The sequence below is a fragment of the Selaginella moellendorffii genome, unplaced genomic scaffold (genome assembly GCF_000143415.4).
Source record: "Selaginella moellendorffii unplaced genomic scaffold, v1.0 SELMOscaffold_3, whole genome shotgun sequence".
NCBI classification, from domain to species: Eukaryota; Viridiplantae; Streptophyta; class Lycopodiopsida; order Selaginellales; family Selaginellaceae; genus Selaginella; species Selaginella moellendorffii.
The window spans coordinates 1,794,208-1,807,786 of NW_003314264.1; the positions used below are offsets into that span (position 1 = coordinate 1,794,208).

Consider the following 13,579-nt stretch of genomic DNA (forward strand, 5'->3'; position numbering starts at 1 on the left):
TGCTTCTCAGTTTTGCACTTACATTGCTGGCATATAGGGCAGAAACGGACATAATCCACTTCATCACCTTCCATACCAGACCAGAAAAATCCCTTTTTCAATGAAGCCAAAGTCTTTCGCTTCCCACCATGTCCCGCTACTGGAACATCATGATGTTCCCGCAGAAACAACTGCTACAGATCCTTAGAGGGAAGATACAATCTTTCTTGCTTATAGAATATAAGCCCATCCTGAACTGAGAAGTGAAGCTTCGCATTAGTGCGACTAGCAACTTTTGCTACTTCGCTACCAAGGCCCTACTTCAACAACCCTACATAGCATAAGAACCAGTCCGAACTGATTACTAATATTGCTTCCATTGTGTAGACCAGCTATTCCATGTGAGGTAATTAATCATCCACCTATACCGCAGTCCCATGGTGGATACACCAAAGCCTTGTTTCAACAACCTTGCACGGCATAAGAACCAGTCCGAACTGATTGCTGATATTGCTTCTATTGTATAGACCATCTATTCCATGTGAGGCAATTAATCATCCATCCGTACCACAGTCCCACAGTGGATACCTTCGTCTATGGATACACCACACAAGAGGAAGGACATACGCATGAATGCCCAATATGTACAATTTCAAATTTAGGGGTAGGAATATACCTTGCTCAAGGGTATATTATATTTTTAAGTAGCCACTAATCAATGGGAATTGAACCCGTGCCATTTGCTCTGATACTAACTGTAGTGCACCTTATCTCTCTCCCCTTAAGCTAACTAGAAAAGGGGCAATTGCTTGATGAGAAAACCCTTAATGGCTATTTTATCCCCATTTATCCCCTTCCACGGTGACAATATTTTCAAATCCCATCCCATGATCATATGCACTACAGTAGCTAAACACAGATCCCGGGACAGGTTCATCACTGTCAGGAATCCCCCAATTCTTGCCACATTCCTGACTCTCGCCGGATTCCTGACCTGCAGACCACATTCCTGACTCTCGAGACACTTCTCTATTCCTGACTCTCGAGACACTTCCCTATTCCTGACTCTCGAGACACTTCCCGATTCCTGAGTCTCGAGCCACATTCCTGATGATGATGTGGCGCCTCCTCGACCTCAGCTGTATTTAGGCTGTCCTCGATCCAAGAGTGGTGGAGCTTCATCAACCTATAGTATATATAGGTTAGCCTTGTTCCATTTCTCCACAATCTGAATCAACACCAGTCTAAGGCCTCTTCTTTGTTTTCACTAGCTTTTTCTCTTTGTCTTTAGCATTTTCCAGTCTTGATCTTGTTGGGGGTCTTGACAGTTTGATTCAGATTGTGTTTTTTGCTTTTCTTTTAGCTTGTTTTGATTATTTGATTGCCTTTGTCTTTTCCCCCCTTTCTTTTCTTTCTTCTTGCCAATGGAGTCTCCAAGCCATCCTGATTTCTTTGCCGAAGTCCTTGCAAAAATCCAGTCTGAGAATACCGAGCTGAAGGCGACCCTTCTTCGCATGCAGCAGGAGCTTGCTTCACTTTCGGCTCAAGGATCCAGCAAAGTTCCTGAACCGAAGGTGAGTTTCCCGGCGAAATTTTCAGGCAAGCGTTCGGAGCTTCGTGGATTTTTGAATCAAATGGAGCTGATCTTTGCACTTCAACATCGGCGGTACCCCACTCCCGAGTCTCAAATCGGCGCGATTGGGACGTTGCTCGAGGGTGCAGCTTTGTCATGGTTTTCTCCTCTTCTGGAGAAGAGCATGAAAGGGGTCGTGGTTCCGGAGCTGATGGATCTTCAATTGTTCAAAGAGAAGCTCGAAGCATGTTTTGGCGAGACGGATCGGGTTCGGGCTGCTACCACAAAGATGAGACGTCTCTCTTAGGGGTCTCGTCCTGCCTCAATCTACGCTGCAGAGTTCCAACTCCTTGCCTTGGACACTCAGTGGGATGAGCGGGCCCTGATTGACCAATTTCGTTTCGGCCTCAACAACGGTGTCAAGGATTTGTTGCTCACCATGGAGGATCCCAAGGACCTGTCGGACGCCATCAACAAAGCTGTTCGATGTGACAATCGTCTCTTTGAACGTCGTCAGGAAAGTCGCCGCGCCGCTGTTTTTCCGTCCCAGACTCAGGAATCCCAGCTTGAGTCTTCGGGGCATAGTCCTGAACCTACTGCTCCGGTCCCGATGGATATTTCTGGTACTCCCCGACTCATTAGAGGGAAGTTGAGTCCTGCTGAGAGGCAACGTCGAATATCTCATAATCTTTGCCTCTACTGTGCTGATCCTAATCACAAAGCAGCTATGTGTCCCAGGAAGCCTCCCCGATTGCTCGAGTTCACTCTGCCTCAAAGTCCACCACTGTTGCAGTCGGGAAACGACCCTGTCCAAACAGAGTAGGAGCTGTCTGTTTGGACTCCCCAAATAAAAATCACTTTTCTTCCTTATCAAGCTCCTCACCACCTTTCATCAAAGCCACCACCAATTCCCGCAACTTCCGCGTTCCATGTCTCCTTTCTTTCACCGGACAATCAGGACTCAAGGCTTTGGCGCTACTGGACTCGGGTGCAACTTCCTGCTTCATGGACACGGACTTTGCTGCCCGACATCACGTTCCTCTTTCTCCTACCATACGGGATCTGAGGGTTGAAGGCATCGGCGGGCATTTTGTGTCTCCATCTTCTGGACTTAGGGAAACGTTGCCCGTTCGAGTACACATCGGGTCCACCGTCACCGATATCGCCTTCAACATCATCAACAGCAAGTCTTCCTCTGTGGTGCTCGGTCTTCCTTGGTTCCAACTACATCAGCCTCAGATTTGTTGGAAGGACTTACAGCTCATCTCTCCCACATCACCATCTCCCACGGCTTCCCCTGGTGTTCATCGAGTCCGAATCAGGAAAAGTTCCCTAAACTCAAGTCGGGGTTCTGTTCCTGACTCTACGCAGTTTTCATCCTCTTCTTTTTTCTCTCTTCCATATTACACTGGACAGTATCCTCGTCTCATCATTCCATTTAGTCGTACTCCTCCTCCTATCTCCACAATCACTATGAAAGAACTCCTTCATGAAGAACCTCTTTTTCTTTTTGCTTTGCATGTTTCTCCTGTCAGTCTTCCTGAGAAGTATCATGATTTTGGGGATGTGTTTGACAAGAAAAAAGCTAGTGTACTGCCTGTTCATCGGCCTTATGATTGTCCCATTGATTTACAGGAAGGAGCGTCACCTCCGTGGGGGCCTATCTACGGGTTATCCCCGTCCGAGCTTAAGGCCCTCAAAGAGTACGTGGATGAGAACCTTGCCTCGGGCTACATTCAGCATTCGCAGTCCCCGGCTGGAGCGCCTGTCTTCTTTGTCAAGAAGAAGGATGGGAGCTTGCGGCTAGTCATCGACTACCGAGGTTTGAACAAGGTGACTGTTCGGAACCGTTATCCACTGCCCCTGATCTCGGACCTGTTGGAACGCCTCGGCGGTGCCCGCTTCTTCACCAAGATCGACCTCCGTGGAGCATACAACCTGATCCGGATCCGGCCTGGTGATGAATGGAAGACTGCGTTCCGAACCCGCTATGGCCACTTCGAGTACACTGTCATGCCATTTGGCTTGACAAATGCTCCAGCGGTTTTCCAACACATGGCGAACGACGTTTTTCGGGAGTTTCTTGATCAGATGGTGATCGTCTACCTCGATGACATCCTCATCTACTCAAAAACTCAGGAGGAGCATGACGAACATGTTCGCAAGGTGCTAGCGAAGCTGCGAGAACACGGCCTATACGCGAAGCTTGAGAAATGTTCCTTTGATCAGCAGTCTGTGGAGTTCCTTGGGTACATTGTCACTCCTGAGGGTATCACGATGGATCCTGCAAAAGTCAAGACTATTCTCGAATGGGAGCCTCCACAATCAATGTCAGACGTTCAGGTTTTCCTTGGCTTCGCCAACTTCTACCACAAATTCATTGATCACTACTCTGACATTGTCCTTCCTCTCACACATCTCACTCGCAAGGATGTTCCCTTCTCTTGGTCTGCTGCTGCCCAGCAGGCTTTCGACACACTCAAGGCGGCATTCAGTTCTGCTCCTGTCTTGATCCATGCTGATTCCTCACAACCTTTCTTCATCGAGGCTGACGCCTCCGACTTTGCCATTGGTGCTGTGCTATCTCAACTCGGAGCGGATCATGAACTTCATCCGGTCGCTTTCCATTCTCGGAAATTCCAGCCTGCGGAGATCAATTACGAAATCCACGACAAGGAGCTTCTTGCCATCGTGGATTCCTTTGGAGAGTGGCGCCGTTTCTTGGAGGGGGCAAGCCATCAAACAACAGTCTTGACGGATCACAAAAATCTCGAGTACTTTGCCACTTCCCGAGTTTTAAGCCGTCGTCAAGCAAGGTGGGCACAATTCCTGAGTCGGTTTGACTTTGTTATCAAGTACAGACCTGGAAAGTTTCAAGGCCTTCCTGATGCTCTTTCAAGGCGCTCCTATCTCAGTCTCAGGCCTGGTAATCCTGCCTTCGATCAACAGGATCAAGTTATCCTCGGTCCTGATCGGCTTCAAGTTATGGCAATTTCCCTGGCCCCTCAGGACTCCTCCTTGATGGATGCAATCAGAAACGATCTTCAATCCGATGATCTTGCTAGCGACATTTTTCCCCATCTTCAGGCTGGACACCCAGTGACTCCCGACTGCCGGCGATTTGACGAGTTCGAGTTCTTAGATGGCTTATTGTACCGTGGGGAGCAGCTTTACGTTCCTGAAGGTGATGCTCGAAGGTTGATCCTGATGGCGTGCCACGATAGCCCGACTGCTGGTCACTTCGGCATTGCGAAAACCTATGAGCTAGTTGCACGGGACTTTTGGTGGCCTCACATGGACGACTACATCAAAGCTTTTGTTACCTCCTGTGACACTTGTGCCCGGAATAAGGTACCTCGCCACCTTCCTTCAGGTTTGCTTCGTTCCCTTCCGGTCCCTTCAGGTCCTTGGGAATCCATCTCCATGGATTTCTTGAGTGATCTTCCGAGTTCTGGAGGCTTCAACAGCATTTTAGTCGTGGTGGATCGCTTCACAAAGATGGCGCACTTCTTGCCATGTACCAAGGAGTTTTCGGGCGAGGACATGGCAAAACTGGTATTCAGGGAAATTTTCCGACTTCATGGGATTCCTACAGATGTGGTTTCGGATCGGGGGCCTCAGTTCATCTCTCATTTCTGGCAACGGTTTTTGCAGTTGCTTGGAGTGAAGGCCAACCTCTCTTCGGCATATCATCCTCAAACTGATGGGCAGTCCGAGCGAACGATTCAGACATTGGAACAATTCTTGAGGTGCTTCATCAACTATCATCAGGATAACTGGTTTGATATCCTTCCCCTTGCTGAGTTCTCCTATAACAACTCTGTTCACTCCTCTCTTCGAGTTTCCCCCTTCTTTGCGAACTCTGGCCGAAATCCCCGATTCAATCTCTCACTTCCTTCTCCATCTGAATCCTCTCGTTCAAATCCCCGCTCTGAATCATTTCTCTCCAACCTTCAGGAAATCCACAACTCCATCTCCTTCCACCTCCATCGTGCTCAGGAATCTCATAAAACATTTGCCAATGTCCATCGTCAGGATTGTCCCCCTTACAATATCGGGGATAAAGTCTGGCTCCTCAGGCGAAATATCTCCACCACCAGGCCCTGTCCAAAACTCGATTTCAAACGCCTTGGTCCTTTCCCTATCACTGCCATCATTAATCCTGTCACTTATCGCCTTGCACTTCCCTCCTCATATCAAATTCACCCCGTTTTTCACTCCTCTCTCCTTGAGCCTTATATTCCCAGTCCTATTCCAAATCGGGTCATTCCTCCGCCTCCACCAGTGCAGCTCGAGGATGGGTCTGAGTACGAGGTTCAGGACATCCTTGATTCCAAGATTTCACGATCTAAACTCTACTATCTGGTGGACTGGAAGGGTTACGGACCTGAGGAACGCACTTGGGAACCTGCGGACAACCTGATTCATTCTCCTGACCTTGTTCAGGACTTCCACCGCCGCTATCCTTCTCGTCCCAGTCCTCATTCTTTTTCTCCATCTCCCATCCCTCGCCGCTCATCTCATCCTCCTCTTCGTTCTCGTTCACATCCTCGTTCCACTCGTTCTTGAGGAGGGGGTGTTGTCAGGAATCCCCCAATTCTTGCCACATTCCTGACTCTCGCCGGATTCCTGACCTGCAGACCACATTCCTGACTCTCGAGACACTTCTCTATTCCTGACTCTCGAGACACTTCCCTATTCCTGACTCTCGAGACACTTCCCGATTCCTGAGTCTCGAGCCACATTCCTGATGATGATGTGGCGCCTCCTCGACCTCAGCTGTATTTAGGCTGTCCTCGATCCAAGAGTGGTGGAGCTTCATCAACCTATAGTATATATAGGTTAGCCTTGTTCCATTTCTCCACAATCTGAATCAACACCAGTCTAAGGCCTTTTCTTTGTTTTCACTAGCTTTTTCTCTTTGTCTTTAGCATTTTCCAGTCTTGATCTTGTTGGGGGTCTTGACAATCACTACTTTCAAGGAGGATGACGAAGATGAGCTAGCGAAGATTCTACTTGGCAGCCTCCAAGGAACAGACGCTGCATGGAAAGGGTTCCTTAAATCGAAGCTCTAGTGATCTTGAACAGGAAGACATGGGAAAGTTTCTCACAGGTTTCTAGCATGTTTGCCTATTTTTTCTTTTCTTTTCTACTTCTTTACATGACTACGCTAGAACTTCTGCATTGTCCAATAAAACACTATGAACCAAGACAACTCAAAAACTTTCCTTGAGCACAACTATCCATGGCATGCTCCAGTGAAAACTAGCAATGGATGCTTTCATGAGGACAGATCCCCTTCGTTTACAGCTTTGCTATAAGATGGGGCTTACCTGACTTACGTGTCATGCATGAATATTTGCTGGACGAGCTCGTCTATGGAATCGCTCTCGTCTTTTTGCTGCCTGTCTGACAGTGGCTTACCAGCCTTGCCTTGCTCACCACTATCTCCGGAAATCCAAGTCTAAACAGGCCGCAGGTGATACATCTCAAACTTGGCTCCCTGCTCTTGAGGTTAGCCTTTATTGACTTACTAATGTTCGATCTACCTTTGCTCCAAGCCACAATGGGGTGCCTTGTTCTCACGTCAGACCATCCAACATAGATAGAAAAGTCCTACCATGCTCATCTCATGGCCATCTTGGAAACCTGGAAGTTGGCTCGGGCTTTTGGAGCCACCACGGAAGCTGTAAACTCTGGGTTGGGCTCAGAGCTACATAAGCGTTGGTGACCAGCACCAACACTTAGCACATGGTAAGCAGCACCAACCTTTTTGCTTGGAAACCACAGGCACAAACCCCAGTGGTGATGATTGTCTGGACTGGAATTGCCCTCCTTTCAATCAAGTAGTATTCCATCATGTAGAGAAGGGGGTAGTCATGGCTTATATCAATTGTTTTGTCCCTGAAGAAAAGACATAGAGTCAATGATTGATAGGCATGGATTTCTTGGCAAGGAGCTCTAATATTGTCTCTTATAGCATAGTGTGATGGTATCAAAGAATGTTATCAAATTTAACAAAACTTTCTTAGACAGAAAATTAATAATATAGAAAATTTAATTGTATTAAACTATAATTTTTAAATTAACATCCAGTGAAACTGAGACTCATATACTCATATGTTAAATGTAAAAGCCAATACTTATTTCAAATTCTTTTAAGGCTTGTTAATCTTAACCAGTAGATTGGCATATGCTTAGTTCCTAGCATTTGACATTATGAAACCAGCTTATTCATTTAAATATATAAGCACTAACAAGAATTTAAAAAATTAATATTAAATATAAATTCTTTAATAGTTTATTTAAAATACTTTTTAAAAATTTAGTGTCCAACATCTACCATTATTTAATAATATTATTAATAAATCACGATTCAAAGCCAAGTTGTAAGAACATGAAACATTCCTAGATCATATAGTTGTTGTTATAGCTAAAACTTAGAGCATACAAAATCTAAGAATTTTAAATTTTATAACTAAAAGAATAAGTTATAATTAGAAAAAAATTTATAAAAATAAAATATGACCCATAATTAATATCAAAGAAATGTTTAACAAAATTAAAGACATTTGACACTCATAGCATACGTTAAAGATTTATTTATTTATAAGTAAGTTGATACACCACATTATAATCGTAATTTGTAATGGACTTATCAAAGATATATACCAATCACCTCAAATGAAACAAAATAAAAACACACTAATTTTTTTAATGTTCTATGTTAAATATCTTAATATAAAAATTATAAAACATAAATAAACAACTTATATTGCAATTACTATAAAAAATAAAATTTAGTTTTCTTATAAATCTATTTTAACATATGTCTTTTATAGCATAATGTGATAGTATCAAAGAATGTTATCGAATTTTAAAAAACAATATTAGATAAGAATAATAATATAGAGCAATTTATTGTATTAAGGCAATTATAATTAGTTCTCAGCTGTTAGATCTTAAGCATATGCCTGTAGATCGAATTTTAGTTGTTCGAGTTGTCTTACTAAAATTTTTATAGGATGATTGTTGTGATAATTAATTTCAGCTTAGCGCATAGGAAAGTTTGAAACTTCTTATATGATTGTATTTTTCCGGGTTAGGGTTTATAGGCGCCCGTCAAGAGCCAGGCCCTTGAAACGGTGTTGGTGAAAGTTGAAAATCCAATGCTCTTAATTACTAATAGTTCTAACTAAATTCGTTTTCTGTGTACAGGGAGCTCGTCTACTTAAGGAGAAAGAAGCCAAAGCATATTTGTACCAAGAGGAAGCTGCACTAGAACAAGCAGAAGCTTCACACATACCCTACAAAACATTAAGAAGGTAAACAGTCACAATCTGGACTTCGGTTCTTTGAAAAACAAGCTCTTGCAAAGTACGATCTTCAAACAGGACTCTCTTTTCTTTTCTCTACAAACGGCTTCACAAATATCAACTCATAGGCAAGTTGGACGTCCCTGATGCTCCTCACGGTTCCACACCCATCATCTTTGCCAAGACTTTGTCATACTTGTTGGCCCTCTCCAAGCACAAGTTCACATATGCAATTCTGAAAGCTGAAGGTCAAATATTGGCGGGCACTGCATGAAAAGAAAAAGATGAATGAAGACATGAAAAGAGAAGAACTTACTTGGCTTGCAGTGTCTGTTCGACAAGTTCTGCCTGACTTCAGGACGAGCACAAGCTGCAGCCTTGGCAATTGCTTCCCACGTCTCGCTGGGGTTGAACTCGCTGATTAAGGCACATCGCTGTGCCGACAGGCGAAGCCGTTCCACCTCACACTCTGTTCGCTTGTGAGGCCCTTCATTGAACACGAACGCTCTCTCGGTCCGGCCAGTATCTGCGACATCGTAAGGAGCCTAAGGAGGTGCTTCTGTGTCGAGATGAAAACCTTTTTGACTTTCGTCCGAGCTTGAGCTGTCGCTCCCCGATGCGTTACTGTCCTCGTTCAAGATGGCTTCACCTTCCTCCAAGGCATCGTTCGCCCCGGAAAGGACAATGACAAAGCCCTTCTGCTCCAGTTCATCTTCATCACTATCTGCAACGGACGAGGAATTGTACTCTGCATCAGTTGGCGTGGTGAATTTTTCAACCTGACGAATCAATTCCAAATGCCTGGGTCGGAAGTTAAGCTCTGTCGATCTGCACGGGTCAAGGTAACCTGGGGATTGCGAGCAGGGATGAAAGAACTCACCTCTCGAAATCCGCCATGGATGTGCTGATCAGGTGAAGGCAGGCATCGAGCGCATCCGGGTTCATCTTCCCGCCCTTGAACCTGTTGAAGGCGAGCTGAGAAACAGCCGCCTGGTGGCGGTGGATGTTCAGGAACGGCTCCACAGCCTGGAGCACCCCAAAGTTGAACTCGCTCGGCGGAAAACGAAAGGGATCGGTCACGCCCCACACATGCGCCATCTTCAATTTCTTAGGGTTTGTGTGAGAGACAAACTATAAAACATAACTAACATTAAGTAGACATGAAAAGTTAGCAAACTATACAAAACACTTTGATCCTGCTTGTCGATTCTTCATCACTATTATATAACTTGCATAGATATAAGCTTCCAGCATTTTACGGATAAATTCTTTCTGGGTAACAAGGATAAGATATTCTTTGTCACTAATTACTGAAGATTGCGATAGAACAAATGTTGGCGAGCAGGATATAGGGACGCCTCAAGAACAAACTCAGCAGCTCTCGCGGATCTAGCGCGATCGTTTTGGAGCCAACACGCGCCAAGGACGCCGATGAATTGGGGATGAACTCCTCGGCCTCCCGGATCGCGCCAGAAGATCGACGATGCACTCGTAGTGATCCCTTCCCGGATCGATGCCATAATCCACCGCCATGGACTGGAAGTGCTCGCATCCCTCCTCCAGCCGCCCGCCGTGGCTACTGCTCACGATCAAGGCCCCGAAAGTGATCTCCCCCGCCTTGACGCCCTGCTGCTGCACACCGCCTCGCTGGAGAGCCCCTTGGATTCGACATAGCCGGATATCATTGCGTTCCAAGAGGCTGCACCATGCAATCAAACACGCGCAGGGGATCGCCACTCGTGGCAATTGCCGAGATCGTCGTCGTCCAAGTGATCACAGCCATCTCGTCGAAGATCTTCCAGGCTTTCTCCATTCACGGCATTTGCGTGGAGCATCGCGTTCCGGGCCACGGCGTCTTTGGGCGGCATATTCCAGAAGAGGTGGCGCGCCTCTGCCAGCCGTCTGATCATCTGGGAGTAGAAAGTGATCATGACCGTCACCGTGGAGCATTGCGTTCCGGAATGCGGTCGAGCAGCATGGCCGCCATCTGCAGATGCCCGTTTTGGGCAAATGCCAATGCCATGATGTTCCAGGGGAAAAGATACCTCTGGGTATGGTGGGCGAAGCATTCGTTGGCCTCCTGGACGCTGCCGCACTTGCCGTACATGTCGATGACGAGATTTTGGAGGAAAGTGCTGGAGTGCAGAAGATCGTCATGCATGAGTCGCTGGTGGATCCAGCGTCCTTGGGAAACATTCCTGGTGCCAGCGACGTTCTTGAGCTGCGCAGTCGGCCCTTAACGGGCAGGCACACGCCAGTTAAGTTGATTTTGAGATTAATTGGCCTAAACAGTTGGTTCTCGCAGCAAAGAGCAGCCACGCGTCAAACTCCAGGACTTGAAAGTTGGACGCAAGCTCTTGTCCGAGGGGAGATGCTCAAGAAGGTAATGTTTTTTTCCTTGGGTCATTTTCTCAGACTTACGAAAACTTCTGAAAAGAGTTACGAACGTATCGAGCTCAAGAAGAAGATCCTCACGGAATACGATTTTCCAGAAACCGGTCCACGACCCCGAGTACCTGAGCCCAGAGTTCATGACTGCCTTGAAGGAGAGAAACTGCATCGACGATTTTCTCCATCGGCAAGAGAGGAGTTTGCAGGGACATATACTCTCACTGAATCAACCACGAGACGCTCCTGGCCTACTGTGAACCCTATCCGCTGCGAAAGCTTCGTCCCATGGCCGAGAAAGTGGCGAGAATGGGGGTTTTCGCCGTCACCGAGGAAACCGGGGCAGGAATTTCAGCCATGGTTACCAGCCACCCTCGCGGATTGAAAATATGCGCAACAAGGGAAAGGTGCGTCGTATTTTTTCTTTCTTGCAAACTTTTCTTATCTTCCATGTTCTGATTGCTCTAAGCTTTGTGCAGGCGCTAAAGAAGGCGCTCTTGCTCAAGTCCCTGCAGCATCTCTAGCGCAATGTGCGCGAGCTCACGGAAAGGATTCACAAGCATCGCTTGCGAGCTGTCTACTCTGAGAAGCAGAGGAAGGCGACTATAGAGGCCGGAGAGAGAGAGAGAGAGGATTTAAACGAACTTTCCTTGGTGAGTCCGGCCCTCCTGCGCGTACGCGTTCACCATGCTCGTCCCGGCGATGCTGTTCTTCTCCGCGATCCTGTCGTAGACCGTTGACGAAGCCGTTGCCGACGAGAACATCCAGCGTTTCATCGCTCTGGATGACGCACTGGAAGAGAGCTCGGCCCTCCGCCGCGTCTCCAAAGCACGCCTCGGCAGCGCAGGTGAAGGTGATCTTGTTGGGCCAGGTGCCGTCGAGCCTGAGCAGCCGGAAGACATGGAGGGCGGCGCGTTCCCGACGTACGCAGTGATCATGGCGTTCCACGACTCGAATGTCCTCTCTGTCATCCGGTCGAAAACCGACTTCGCCTCTGGAAGCTGCAGGTTTTGTGAGTAGGCCGTGAGGATGTTGTTCCAGCAGATGAAAGTGACTCGGGATGGAATCAAACATCTCCTTCGCCTCGGCCAAGTTCCTGCTCTGGGCGTATGCCGTGAGCAAGATGTTCCTCGAGAACACGTCCTTGACAGGTAAACTACATTTTTCTTCGCTCACGCATTGCTTCTGGGCGTACAGGAGATCATCGTGTTTCAAGTCACCGCGCTCTTCTCCGGAAGAGTTCCAAGTGTATGGATTCCTCTCGGCAAGCTTGGCCTCTTGGATCCCGCCGCTTTCGATCGCAGGTATTTGTCTAGCTTGCTCGTGTCTTCTTCCACAAGTTTTCTCTCTTTTTCCAGGAGGCCCAGAAGCTCTGGTATCACGATGAGGACGTTTGTGAGGTAACTCTCCGGACTTCGTGTAAGTGGCGGCATTTGCGTATGAGCGCCGCATATCTGTTCTCAACCTTTCTTTGGGCTTCTGCAGCAGAATCAACGCTGTGGACGGTCGAAGAAGAAAACGATCTTTCCAGACCCTGACTCGCAGTGAGCACATACAACCCTCTATATCTTTTCTTGCGTTTAAGGTACACTTACTAAGATCAACTAGAACTTAGATTTCCGAGGTCCTAGCAAATCTATCATAGTACAGGTCCACAGAACACCATGTTTCCATTGATGTTTGTAATAAAGATGTTGAGGCACTTCGTTGGTATTCCAGCTACCATCTTCTTCTGCTCAGGAACTTCCTGTAACAATCTTCCCTTGCTTGTCGTTGCCAAGGTATGGATCCAGCGATATGCAACCCGATGAATCTGTCCCAGGGAAGGTTTTGCAGGCTGCCATGAGTTGCTGGGGAAAATTGTGCCATTCTATCTTGGTGCATGTTGCGCTAAATCCGCCTCATTGATGAAGAATCACGCTTGAGTGGTTCGCTCCCTGCTGCTTTAGCACTTGATGTCCGCCAAGCATGTGGCTTGTTGCTACCAGGAATCACTTTTAGTTGCTGCAAACAAAAAAATAGGAGTCTCGCGTTGGGATGAAAAGTGGATGAAAAGTGTAGAAAACTAGCAAGACTATTAGTGCCATGCGCACTGCTCGATCACAGAGAAAATTTGCTGCAGTTCAGCATTCTTTGCATAACTGCATAAAGACTAGTAATAGACAATGTTTGAATGTGTCGAAGCTTTCAATATACTTTTAACATTGGACATGGAGCTTTTTGTTTGATAGTTGTTTAGCAAAATATTGCAAGTTTATTGTCCTCTGCAGGTTTCAGTGATGATAGATAGTGGTTCAAATACGTATTATAAACTCATCTCAAA

The 13,579-nt window shown here is 46.7% G+C and overlaps 1 long non-coding RNA gene across 1 annotated transcript; it reads left to right on the forward strand.

The window, feature by feature from the left end:
• The first annotated feature begins 12,487 nt into the window (after positions 1–12,487).
• LOC9655184 lies at positions 12,488–12,958 on the forward strand. Its single transcript, XR_002991623.1, has 3 exons — positions 12,488–12,560; positions 12,615–12,675; positions 12,742–12,958. It is a non-coding gene; the product is annotated as an uncharacterized LOC9655184 (long non-coding RNA).
• The last annotated feature ends 621 nt before the right edge of the window (positions 12,959–13,579 follow it).